The sequence below is a fragment of the Anomalospiza imberbis genome, chromosome Z, assembly GCF_031753505.1.
Source record: "Anomalospiza imberbis isolate Cuckoo-Finch-1a 21T00152 chromosome Z, ASM3175350v1, whole genome shotgun sequence".
NCBI lineage: Eukaryota > Metazoa > Chordata > Aves > Passeriformes > Viduidae > Anomalospiza > Anomalospiza imberbis.
The window spans coordinates 18,371,122-18,382,894 of record NC_089721.1 but is presented as its reverse complement, the minus strand read 5'-3'; the positions used below and the strand labels follow the sequence as shown (position 1 = coordinate 18,382,894).

The following is an 11,773-nucleotide window of genomic DNA, read 5'->3' as shown; positions in this document are numbered from 1 at the left end:
GCTGTCTGTGCTGGTGAGCAGCCACCCTTATAGTGTGCCTGCTGCCCCTTGCTGGTACTGGCTGTGGCAACAGAGCTGCTGTGCCCCTGTGCCTTCTCAGCACCCCCACCATGTCCTGCCTGAACTTTCCTGGCATAAGAGGCAAAAATGCAAAGAAAGTCCATGCGGGCAGTGGGAGATGGGTGGTAAGGGCCTCCCAAGGGTGTCCTTGAATGTTTTCTTGTCTCCACTGCCTCTATCATTCCACTCCCCTGGAGAGTCAGCATGACTTGGGATAGCACAGGGTACCTGCATGAGGGGTTAGGGAAAGCAGAACAGGCCACAGGTGCCACTGATGTCCACAGTTTTGGGACAGCCACTGTGAGGAACCATAGCCCTACCCAGCCAATGCTCTCCTTAAATGCAGCACTCCTATTGTAGGACCACAGGATCACATCCTTGCCTCGTGTGTGCCCACCAGGGTTCTGGACTAAAAACCACTGTAAGAGCAGAGAGGGCAGTGCCATGGCAGACAATTCTCAGAGATGTCACAGGTTTCAGGTGAGGAGAGCAGATACTACAAAGCTGGAAAGACCCTGCTTCAGAGGACCTTGTCCTCTCTTTGTGGCCTGGTGGGGATGGTTTACCTCAGGTCAGATTCTGTGGTGAGAGGCCAGTGGCAGTGAGCACAAGGGCCTGGCATTAGGGTGGTGGGATCATGCATGTGGGGAATCTTGCTGACTTTCTTGGTGCAAAGAAGAGCCTTGACTCAGCTTCTCTGAGGGCTAGTGGAAGAAGGACTCATCTATGATATCCACTGGGAAAGCCCCACAGAACACAGAGAATGATTGAGTCTGGAAGGGTTCTATGGAGGTCACCTTGTGCAACCACCTGCTCAGGCAGGGCCTCCTAGCCCCAGTTACCCAGGACCATGAACAGAGCCTTCCCAAGCATGTGCAAGGAAGGAAACTCCACAGATTCTCTTGGCAACTTGTGCCTAGCATTCAGAGGCAGCCATCTGTATTTCAGTTCTTATCCCTTGCCCCTTCTCTTGTCACTGCGTAACACTGGCTGACCATTCCCTCAGCTTTTCCTTCTATGTGTGTAGTCCATTCCCTGGAGCTCAACCAGTCCATCTTATTGACTCTCTAGGGGAGTCTCTTGAGTATTTCCTTGCATTTTTTGGTCAAATGTTTTCAAATTGTCATTTCAAAGATGTTTGAAGTTTTCGTCAGGTGTCAAATAACAGTAAAGGAAATCAAATTTAGTCCCCATGACCTAATAAGATATTTGATAGGATTGGAGTAATGAAGTAAATTTGCTGAATGATGTGACTAGGATAACACTATTAACAAGCAGTAATGTTTCAGGCTGTGATTATAATTAGAATCATTAGTTCTTCCTCTTCTTTCATAACCCCTTCCAGCTCTCCCCCTTAAATATTCAGGAAAGTATGTTTCTTTGACCTGTGACAGCAGTAGGCCTCAAACTGTATTTATTAAATACTTTGAAGTGTCACAACCTACAGGATGCAATAAAGACCTCTGTAATATTGTGCTGCAGTGCAACTCTTACAGCTTCCTGTGAGTCTTCTTGAAGTGTGAAACTATCTTAGCTGATATTTATTTAGCAACAAAAGCACCTGTAGAAATGAAACCATAATCTAGCAGAACTGAGAATTATAGAAGTGTTTGCCTTTGGATGACAGATTCCATCAAGACAGAAATAAATTTCCAGTTTATATATGGAGTGTTTTTGTGAACTAATTCTCAGTATTTTTTTTTTTTTAATATATAAATGTATATTAAATATTTTTTGCTATAGACAACAGTGGTGTTCCTGGCTGTATTCTACTGGAGGTGTTTGCGATTTTATTCTTGTCAGTTTCAATAAAGAATGTGAGTCAGAATTTTCTCCTTCTCTCCAGGGTCCAGATAAGGCTTCATCTTCCTGATGCTTTGGGTAAAACAGATATGCCAGAGAGAAAGAAGTAGAGCATATTTTCCTTTTTCTGTTAGTGGGATATTTCTGAAAAATGAAGGAATTGTTGGCTTGGGAGAAATTTGTTAGAGAATAATATTCCTGTTTTTTCAGGTTACTTGGTGCTAATCCGTACAATAAAAGTAACACTATTTGTAAGAAAATTTTATAGCATTTAAGTGAGCTAAACTTAGGGTTCAGAGGGGATGGTGAATACCTCTTTTGAGAGTTTGTCCTCAAAATTGTCAGATATAGGTTTCGCTGCCAGGCAAATTGAGAGTTCCAAGCCTCAAATAAATGTATTGGCTGGGGTTGAGTGGAGTCATCTGCTAAAGTCATGCACTGTAGTACTCTGGGAATTCTAGACATTTATTCATCTATGCATGATCACCTCACTTCTTATGAAGTAGCTTCTGAAGTCACTCAAGTGCTCTCAGGATTAATTATTTTTTCCACTATTGCCTTCTACTATAATGCACTGGAAAGGAAAAAAGCTCAAATAAGTTGTTTGATAGAATCATATTTATTTTCCCCTTCTTTACAAGAACTGCCTACATATTTAGACTTACACTTGGATAATCTGTTCTTAGAAACAACATGTCTGAAATACTTCCTTGGTAAATTTCCTATTTTCGTCTTGCAACCTGGCCTTGAAGGCAGTTCCTGTATGACAGCCTGAAGAGAGGGGTGAAGGCTAGACAAAGTGCATCAGTGGGTGAAGAGCTACTGCTACAATATGGAAAATGAAACAAATACATTTCAGTTGGAAATGTGGATTTCAAGGTGATTCTTCTGTTGTCTGAGAACTGAATGAGGGTTTTGGGCTTCTGTAAAATGCAGTGAAAATGACAGTAAGTCCAGGAAGGTGAGCAATAGGCTCTTTCTGAGAAGACAGTGAGTAGTGTGAGTACACACACATACAGGACTTTATGTTTAATGTATATTGTAAACATGTTACAGATATGTGTGCAGGGCTTCTTCTGATCCTGTCCTTAAAAGCTGTGTACAAGTAATTGTGGTAAATAGCCAATAGTGAGAAATCAAGGTCGTGCTGCAGAGAGATCCTTGAGGATATGTCAGTAATGGCCCAAATAAATTTTGTAAAAGCAATGTAAAACTAGTGGTAATAAATATCCAGAACAGTACATTTGAACTGAGTGAGAGTATTTGAGAAGATGAAAGAGACAGTACAAAAAATCAGGGATTTTTAACCTGTGAGCAGTAGCTGATTACATGGAGAAAATTTTCAGAAAACAAAGAATGGGTAAGTAAGAAACTGAGTATGCCTTTCCAAGAAGAAAAAGGATCCTGCAAACGCAATTCAGACGTCAAACAGCATGCATAATTGTAATGAAGCTGAGAAGCAATAATGCCTTTAAATATGTTGCTAAAATAAAAAAAAAAAAATAAAATATTTTTTTCTTTTTTTTTTCACTTTCAGTATGAGAAAATTAAAGGAAGCAGGGAATGAAAACAAATTGTCTCAAATTAATTGCAAGGTAGAAATCAAATATGACTCATAAGCTAGTAAATATGACTCAGCTGCCAGTTTTGACACTTTCAAAGAAAGGGTGAAATTTGCACCAAAGCATAGCTGTGGATTTTGTTGACCAAAAATGAGAATAAGGAGGTTTGAGTGGTGGGAACTTGCAATTTGCAAAGTCTGTGTTCCCTGACTTTGCATTTCTTAGTTTAGCTATGCTTCATCCAGGAAATTTTATGATGAGTTGGCATGCCTGCCAAGTTGGTGCCATTTAGGGTTAAACAAGAGAGTCTGGTATATAAAGCTGCTCAAGTACACTAATGTTTCATGCTGATTTATTTTCTTAACTTGGCTTTAGCTAAGTACTGGAGGATGATTTCAGATGTCTAAACATGGAGACCCACACAAGAAAATTTTAGGCCAACTTTTGTACACTTCAAGGTATCTGAAGATTAAAACTACAAAGGGAATTTATGCTCCTGTTTCCTTTAAAAAACTTATTAGTTGTGTATTTACACAAGTAAGTGCCTAGCTAAACTTTAAATATGTTTTTATTATGAAAGTCATTATATATGTTGGGAAAAGACATGCAAGAAGCTAAATAGGAAAAGTGCCCTTAAATTGAAGATATTTCTTTTCTTGACAGTTCAAAGTTTTTGTTATGCATCTTTTACAGGAAAATTCCTGAAATGTATTAATAATTCATCTTCAAGTGTGTCTGGCTTAGCCCTAGCTAGCATTGCTCACTGACTTTTTAATGTAGCAAACATGAATAAGAATAGTTCAAGTACACTTGGCATTCTGCAGAGAAAATTTGAAAATATTTATTTACTTTCATGTGCTACCCTTTACATAAAATGGAGTGCAGATACCAATAACAAAATGATTTACAGCAGGAGGCTGGAAAAATTACACTTAATCTTCTGTTTTTCCTCAGAGAAACTTAAAATTGGTATTTTTCAGAGAATATGCTCAAGCTGTTTATGGCCAAGTATGACAAATCTTACAAATTGGTAGAACATATCTTCCAGCCAATAAAGCATGATCTTATTTTTCAGTGGAAAATTAAACCACTATTTAGGGTAAAAATTTAATCAAAGAAATATTGTATCTTTCTGAATGGAAGAGCTCTAAAATAAATGACAAAATCAACAAAAATAAGATTGTTCACTTATAAGATTTCCTTAATTTAAGGTTGTTTTATGATATGAAAGCAATTAATCTTCATTAGGTGTCCTGTCCCTACACATATTTTATTAGTCCTAAATTGACCAAATTGGGGTACATCAGAGTTAAATTATTTGCCTGGGTTAAGAAAAAACTGTCATTTATATAATAATCATAGATTATATATTTCAAGACTTTTGAGGCTGTGCAGTGAATGTATTTGTGTCCCTTTGTATTTTTGTACAGGCATCTGAGGCCAGTACTTGGGAAAATAAGCAAGAACACCATATGGCATTAGAGCTCAGACTGATTTCTCCCTTTTCCTCTGTACCAAGAGTAGGGGTCCTCAATTTGTCACAGGTATAGAAGGGCATGATATTGGTATTGCACCCAAAGGTTCCCTACTGCTCTATGAGAGACACATGGTTAAGGTGGAGTAAAGGTGATTGTCCATGTTGAAATTCAATGGTAGAGATAAATTTCTGACAAAAACTTGATGCTCACATGGTGTTTAAATGAAAGAAGTTAGAACAAAAACAACCTTTTGGTGCAATGTAGAGATGTAGAAAAGAAGAAATCTGCATTTCTAATCTTAGATACTAAGAAGATTATTCTCTCAGGTCATTATTTCTTGTGTCAGTAGAGTCCTTTATTCACTGTAAAATGGGCCAGAAACAGATTTTAGATGTTTTGTCAGTCTGATATTATCTGATGTTTATTTACTTTTTCTACTTCTCCTAAGAGTAGTTTGGATCCTTATGATTTAAGACATGTCATAATTAGAGATTTTGTACTTTCCTGCCTAGAAAGTCCAGTGCAGACTGTATATGGCATTTTCAGGCATCTGATAAGAATCAAGAGAGATGCAGGGCAGAGGAGTGCTTTATTTAGAAATGAATATAAAAGGAAATGCCCTAAGAAAGTTGCTTAGCTGGAACAAGATGTGTAAAAGTAAACATGTTAGTTCATTTTAAAAAAGCACAAACCTTGATAATATACGTGTGTACATAGAGATATTGAGGCATCATTTTAAATTATGGTCTCTGATGCTGCCCATTTAAGAGCTTGCATAAACTCTTTTTTTTTTTTTTTTTTATTTAAACAGTTTCTTCTCAGAAGCTAATGCTTAGTAGTAACACTTAAAAGTATCACTGTGAACACATTTGTTATTGGTATAATACCACCCAATTTTTGTGGACAAAACCAAGATTCTGTTTTAATTTGAATGATATATGTGAAATGGCATTCCCTACATGTATGCAGTACGTGCATGCATATATGAATGCAGTAATGAAAGTTCCTGCTTTAATGTGGCTGTGGTTTTGAAGGGTTTCTGGCTTTCAGATCCAGAGTTCTCTTGTCCTGGAATGGCCTAGTGCAGAGTTCTGCAGTCAAAGCTGCAGATATTTTATTTGGGTTTCTAAAGGGGCTGGAAAAAAAGGCTTTTTGCTATCCTTCTCAGTGGCAGAATTGCAGTTTCATTTTGTAACAGTCAGATTCTGAGCTTTTTGTTCTACCAGTTGTTGGGTAAATTTTGCCTGGATCTGTATTGTTTGACCCCTTTGCATGAGCTGATATTAGCTCTTGTCCCATTAGTCAGAGTTCAGCAGAGATGCAGACCATTTCTCAGAACATCATTGTCTGTCTCTCAGAAAGGTTATGAGTTTCTTGAAGCTGGTCATGACATTTTTCCATCCACCCCCTCAGGGTCTGCAGGGTAGTAAGGAGCTGCGAAGTTTGACAAACTAGATAAATATATGTCTTAAAGCAAAGCAGCTGTTCAACTTCCTCCTTCCCTGTCACAGTGCAGCATTCCCATCACTATATTCCCACACTTCAGTGGTCAGTATCAACCTGAATTGCAGTCCTCTCTTCTAAGGATTGGTTTTTATTATTTATTTCATTCTGCGTAAAAATGTCAGCTGATGCCTTACTTCAGAACAGACAAGAAGGGCAGTTTCCTTTCTTTTCTGTGATGACAGCAGACCCATGATGGACATGGAAAGCAAGCTGTAGTTCTCCAGAGTTTAATCATATGCTTAATGTGTTCCATTACAGGAATGTGCTCCATGTGTTCCATCCCAGCAGGAGAGGAGCTGACCTCTTTGAGAGCCTCTGAAACACTGGAGCACATTCACATGTGTAAGCATGTGCAGCAGCTACCTGTTGTCAAAGCTGCTGGCACAGCCTCTATCTTAGGACAACTTTAACACTGAGCATTTTTTACTGCCTTGTGGTGTTCAGATGCCCATCATTCTTCCAATCTGATGTAGGAAGAAAAACAATCATCTAGGTGCCTAGGAGTTGAAAAAGCATTCAGAAAAAAAGGCTGTGTAATCAAACCAGAAGTGTTTACGAGAGTACATAAGCAATAAGTATTGCGATACTGCAGTCTGCATGGCCATAAATATTAAACATCACCCAAAACTTCAAGAGATTTTTCCCATCTCTCCTACTCTGTATTAGTATTCTTTTTATCCTTTTGAGAACAGATGAAAGGAAGCAAGTAGCAAGGTGTATTTGTAAAGCAAATGCCCTTTTCTTCAGAAAGTACAGGGCAAACGGGCAGTCATTTGTGTAGGTATAGAAGTTCAGTATGGCTCTGTTTTGTGCTGCTGGAATCAGTGCAGTTAAGGCTGTTTGGAGTATTGCCTTGTAACAATGTACACGAGCTCAGTTTGACTACAGGATGTGAGCAACCCAAAGAATAATTTCCTGGCCATTTCTGGTCACCCTCTGAATGTTTAAGTGGACCTGGGGATTTGGCTTCATGGGCTTTTTTGCAAGTTCTCTTTTTTCCACCAAGGTTTTTCCTAGTGGCTTTTGTCCTTATTGCTTTGGCTCCTTCTAGGGTACTAGTTTCTGTTGCCACAGGCCTCCAGTCTGGGAATAATTAGCATTGACTCCATGATTGCAGAAGGGTGATCAATTGCTTTATTTTATCATCTTATACTATATTATACTACACTTCTTAAGAAACTCAGTTTCCGTTACAGCCAGTCCGATACAGCTTTGACCCAATTGGTCAATTAATCTAAACACCATCCAGTGTCCAATTAAGAAATCACCCTTTGGTAAACAAATCTCCATGACACATTCCACATGCACACAACAGCAGGTGCAACAAGTGGAGATAAGAATTGTTTCTCATTCTTTTTTCTGATCTCACAGCCTTCCACAGGAAAATGCCTGGGAAAGTGTGTGCCTGTTCTGTGGCCAGAGAGCTGCTGCCACAAGCTTCCTCTTGGCTTTGCTGGGAATTAAAGCTCCTCCTTACCAAGAATCATGTGCATCTGTACCTTCTTGATTTCCTTACAGTTTTCACCTTTAAAAGATATTTTTGTTAACTGGATACTTTATGTTTAGGATTTTTCCATTCCTTTGACCTGCCTCTTTTCTTCCTACCAGCAAAATAGGGAAGAATGGATTTCACCAAGATATAACTTACATTTTATTTCAGGCCAAGGCTCTTTGTGCTCTAAAAGTCTTTCTCTGTCACTAAATTTCCTTATTTGGAGTAGGTATGCATAGGCTAGCATCTTTGACTCTTAAATTCCAGGAATGTTTCTGGCAAAACAGAGTCTTGAAAACAAATAGCTAGAAATTACTGTGAACTGTTACATTAAATCACACTTTTTTATAGACTCAGTTCACATATTCCCAATGCTTTTTGCATGTTTTACTACTGAAGGAATTAAATTCAAGTTAACCATTATTTTCCAGAAACTTCGCAGAAGTGAGGTCCTGTAAAAGAAATGTAAGCTAAAGTAAAATAATAGTTTTCTATATGTGTAAGCAAATGGTATGGCATTTTGCTCCAGTAATTCATGTGAACCATAGTTTTTCATGAATTCTGAACCAGAGTTACTTTACTGTCTGCAGTCTGACCTGTGGTCACCCCTATGTGGCAACGAATGCAAGTGAGTAGCATGTACTTAGGATCCTCCTTTTAATACATGCCATGGCTTGATAAAGCAGAATTAGATATCTGTGTCTTTCTACATCCTCTGGAAAGCAAGGGCGATCCTTAATGCTTGGAGTACTGGTATCGGGTATAATATTTGCAGCTTCCCTCATCAGTGTATTTTGGCACAATAAAAACTTGAACTATGTGGGATCTTGGTTTTTATCTGCAAATCCACTGTTAGAAAAAGGTCATGTCTGTCACCAAATCTGATGAAAACAATATGTTTCAGTGTTCTCAGTGAAACAAACTCTGGAAACTCCTTTCAGGTGACATGAGATGTTTTGTTTCTGTTTTAATGATAATTCTGTGTTCTCTAAAACTATAACAATATGAGTTCTGTTGAATGGCAGATAAAAATGTTCCTTTTCTAAAAAGGTCAAAGCAATTCTGCAGCTATATCAAAATGCATTTTAGCTCTGAAAATGTCTTTCTGAAGGAAACTTACTTTGAAATGAATAAATTTCTACAAAGTCATTTTTCCTTGATGAAATACCTCCTTGAAAAATTTTGACTAGCTTAGTTAGTACCTAAAGAAAGGCCTCAGTAATAGCTCATACTTCTTAGGCATCTGGATTGAAGCTGTTTTCATCTGTAACTACATTCTCCTTGGGTTTGCACTCCTGGTTGTTTCAGTGATAATAATAAAAATTAATTTTTTCCTTCAGGTTCATTTTTTGATATGGTTGTGTGATGTGCTGCCAACAGTTTCACCCAGTCTGGACTAAGACTGACAAGGACCCAAGTGGGGTGCCCTCTGTGCAAATCACCCAAGCATCTGTGCAAGACAAACACAACCACAGGCCACATGGATAACCAATAAATTTTCTGTACAGCAGCAAGCACAGCCAGAAGTTTAGAAACTAGGTTGGCAGCAGTCTTAGAGCATTTTGATGAAGAGCAGAAGAAAATCAAGAATGGCTGTTAAGCCTGGTTCCAATGCAGGAAAAGGTTTAGCTGCATGCTCAAAAGAAAAGGGTGGAGTAAATTTGTAATTGGTAAGAGAATTTTGTAGTGAAATTCACCATCTTCAGCTGAATATTTAAAGTGCATTCTAAACAAGGAAGGAAACTGAGGCATGACAGTATCCAGTTTGGAAAAGTATGGTGATTCTTGATATTGAAGTGTCTTGGTGGAAGTACACAACAGGAAATATAGGGGAAAAAATCAACAGTGAATAAGTAAATATGGAACTGAGAGTAGATCTACTATGATACAAGATTCTGAAAGAAAAAGAAAACCTTTAGACATGATATTTTATAGTAGTTGTCACATTTAAAATTTCCAGAAGAAAATTAGCAATCTTTCTTTCCAGAAGAAAATTATGCAAAATTAGCATAATATTGCTAAGCTGGACTGCCAGGCCTATGGGTCTCTCACTCCCTTATTTCCAAGTAATTGACTCTAATTCTTTTGATCAACTGAAGTATCCTAGCAGATAATTCAATTTGCCATAGTGTAATGGTAGATGCAATAACTGTCTCTATAAATATTTTTTATATTTAATTGAAATTGGAAATGGTGGACATGTCTCTTTAGAATTTTTAACGGTAGTTTAAATTGTTAGTTTTAAAATGTAGCTGCAGATGTAACCTTAAATGTCTGGTTTGAAATTGCTTCATTATAGATCTGTAAGGAACATGTAGGGAAACGGCAGATGAAATTGATGCATATGAAAAATCACCCACACGTGTACTGATTCCCTACTTTAATTTCACTTTTACTGTGTGCTGATGAGGTAGTTACTTTGTTTTGATCTTTGAAAGCTCATTAAGAACACTCATTAAGCCTCAGAATACTCAGTGAAGTATATCTTCTGCTGTTACATGCAGGGTACAGTTCAATAACCTTTTCAGATTTTAACAATTTGGAGGTAATCAGGAATAGTACCCCAGAGACTGAGTTACTGAAACATGATATAGATAAAACCAAACATAGAGATGTCAGGCTGATGTGTTGTTGTCTAGGCTGGCACCACTATCATATTTTAAGATGCTCAAAGTTAAACTTTGCTACAAATAGATTGGAAACCAAATGAAAAGTACTAACACTTCAGCTGTACTTGTGCAAATTGATTATTTTAATATCATTCTCCTTCCTACTATTTTTTTCTTGTTAACTTGAATTCCTTTACACATTTATTCTTCATTAAGTTTTGAATTTTATCTGTGTTGTTGTCTGTCCCCTTCAGCTCTCCAGGGAGGAAATATTTTAGGCCCTTTTCTAAACTCTGCCCAAACTTCCTGAACTTTTAGTAATGTGTGCCACATCACTGCTGCCAGCATCCTCAGATCCTTCCTATGAGACTGGGGATCTGTTACTTTTGAACTGAAACAGGATAAAATATTGCATTTAAATGTGTTACAGCTCATAGAGCACTTAGAAAACAACAAGAATAGGAGTGCACAAGCAAGCTTCAGTTTTGCTGAGGGATGAAGCTCATACAAAATTCTGTAGGATTAATTTCCTTGTTCCTGTGTTAAGGAAAATCATGCTTGTCTCTAAATGCAGAATGTAAAACTTTACATAAATTTTTAGCTGAGAATTATCATCTGTAACTTGCACATAATAGACCCTTTCCTTTTGGTTCAGTATTATCCCTCAGTCCATTGCTATCAGTTGCTCATGAAGCATCAGTCCCTTTTCCCCATGATGCTCACTCTGATGTAGGCAATTATCTTAATTTCATATGTTTCATGCTTTTTGGCTCATTCTGCAATTAAGATGGTTCCTGTCTCTGCCACCCTTTCTCCTCCCTGCTCCCCCCCTTCTTCAAATGTGCTCAACAGCTGTTTGCCTTCTGCTTTGCACATTTGATTCTCTGACCCATGTATCAATAAAAGAACCTGCCACAGATGAATGGGAGCAAAGCTGAGATGTCTCTCAAAATGTCTGCTTGCTTCATTACACCTATGTCACCTGGAGAGTGTGTCAAGTCTTGGTAAACTTCTGAAGGTTTAGGCAGTCCAATGACTTGATGAGGAAGTCAAGAAGCAAAGGCATTTGGACTTTCTGTCTGCTGTAGCCTAGGGAGACTCAGAGGGAGACTGTTCAATTCGGTCCCTGGGCTGGGCAAGGAAGAAGGAAGTGCCCTCCTCTATTAGCAATCTTGTGTTGTCAGAACAGGCAATTGAGTGAAATGGTGGCTTAAATAGGGACATGGCTGAGTCTTACTCAGTGTCAGCTGAGCATATGATTTA

General features: G+C 38.2%; 1 protein-coding gene across 1 annotated transcript in view; it reads left to right on the top strand.

Annotated features, from left to right (window-relative positions):
* The first annotated feature begins 446 nt into the window (after positions 1–446).
* PDE4D (phosphodiesterase 4D) overlaps positions 447–11,773 on the top strand; it is a 508,545-nt gene continuing 497,218 nt past the window's right edge. Inside the window, exon 1 of the transcript XR_010994389.1 lies at positions 447–540. The gene's annotated coding sequence lies outside the window, so the exon portion shown is untranslated. The remainder of the gene's footprint in view (positions 541–11,773) is intronic.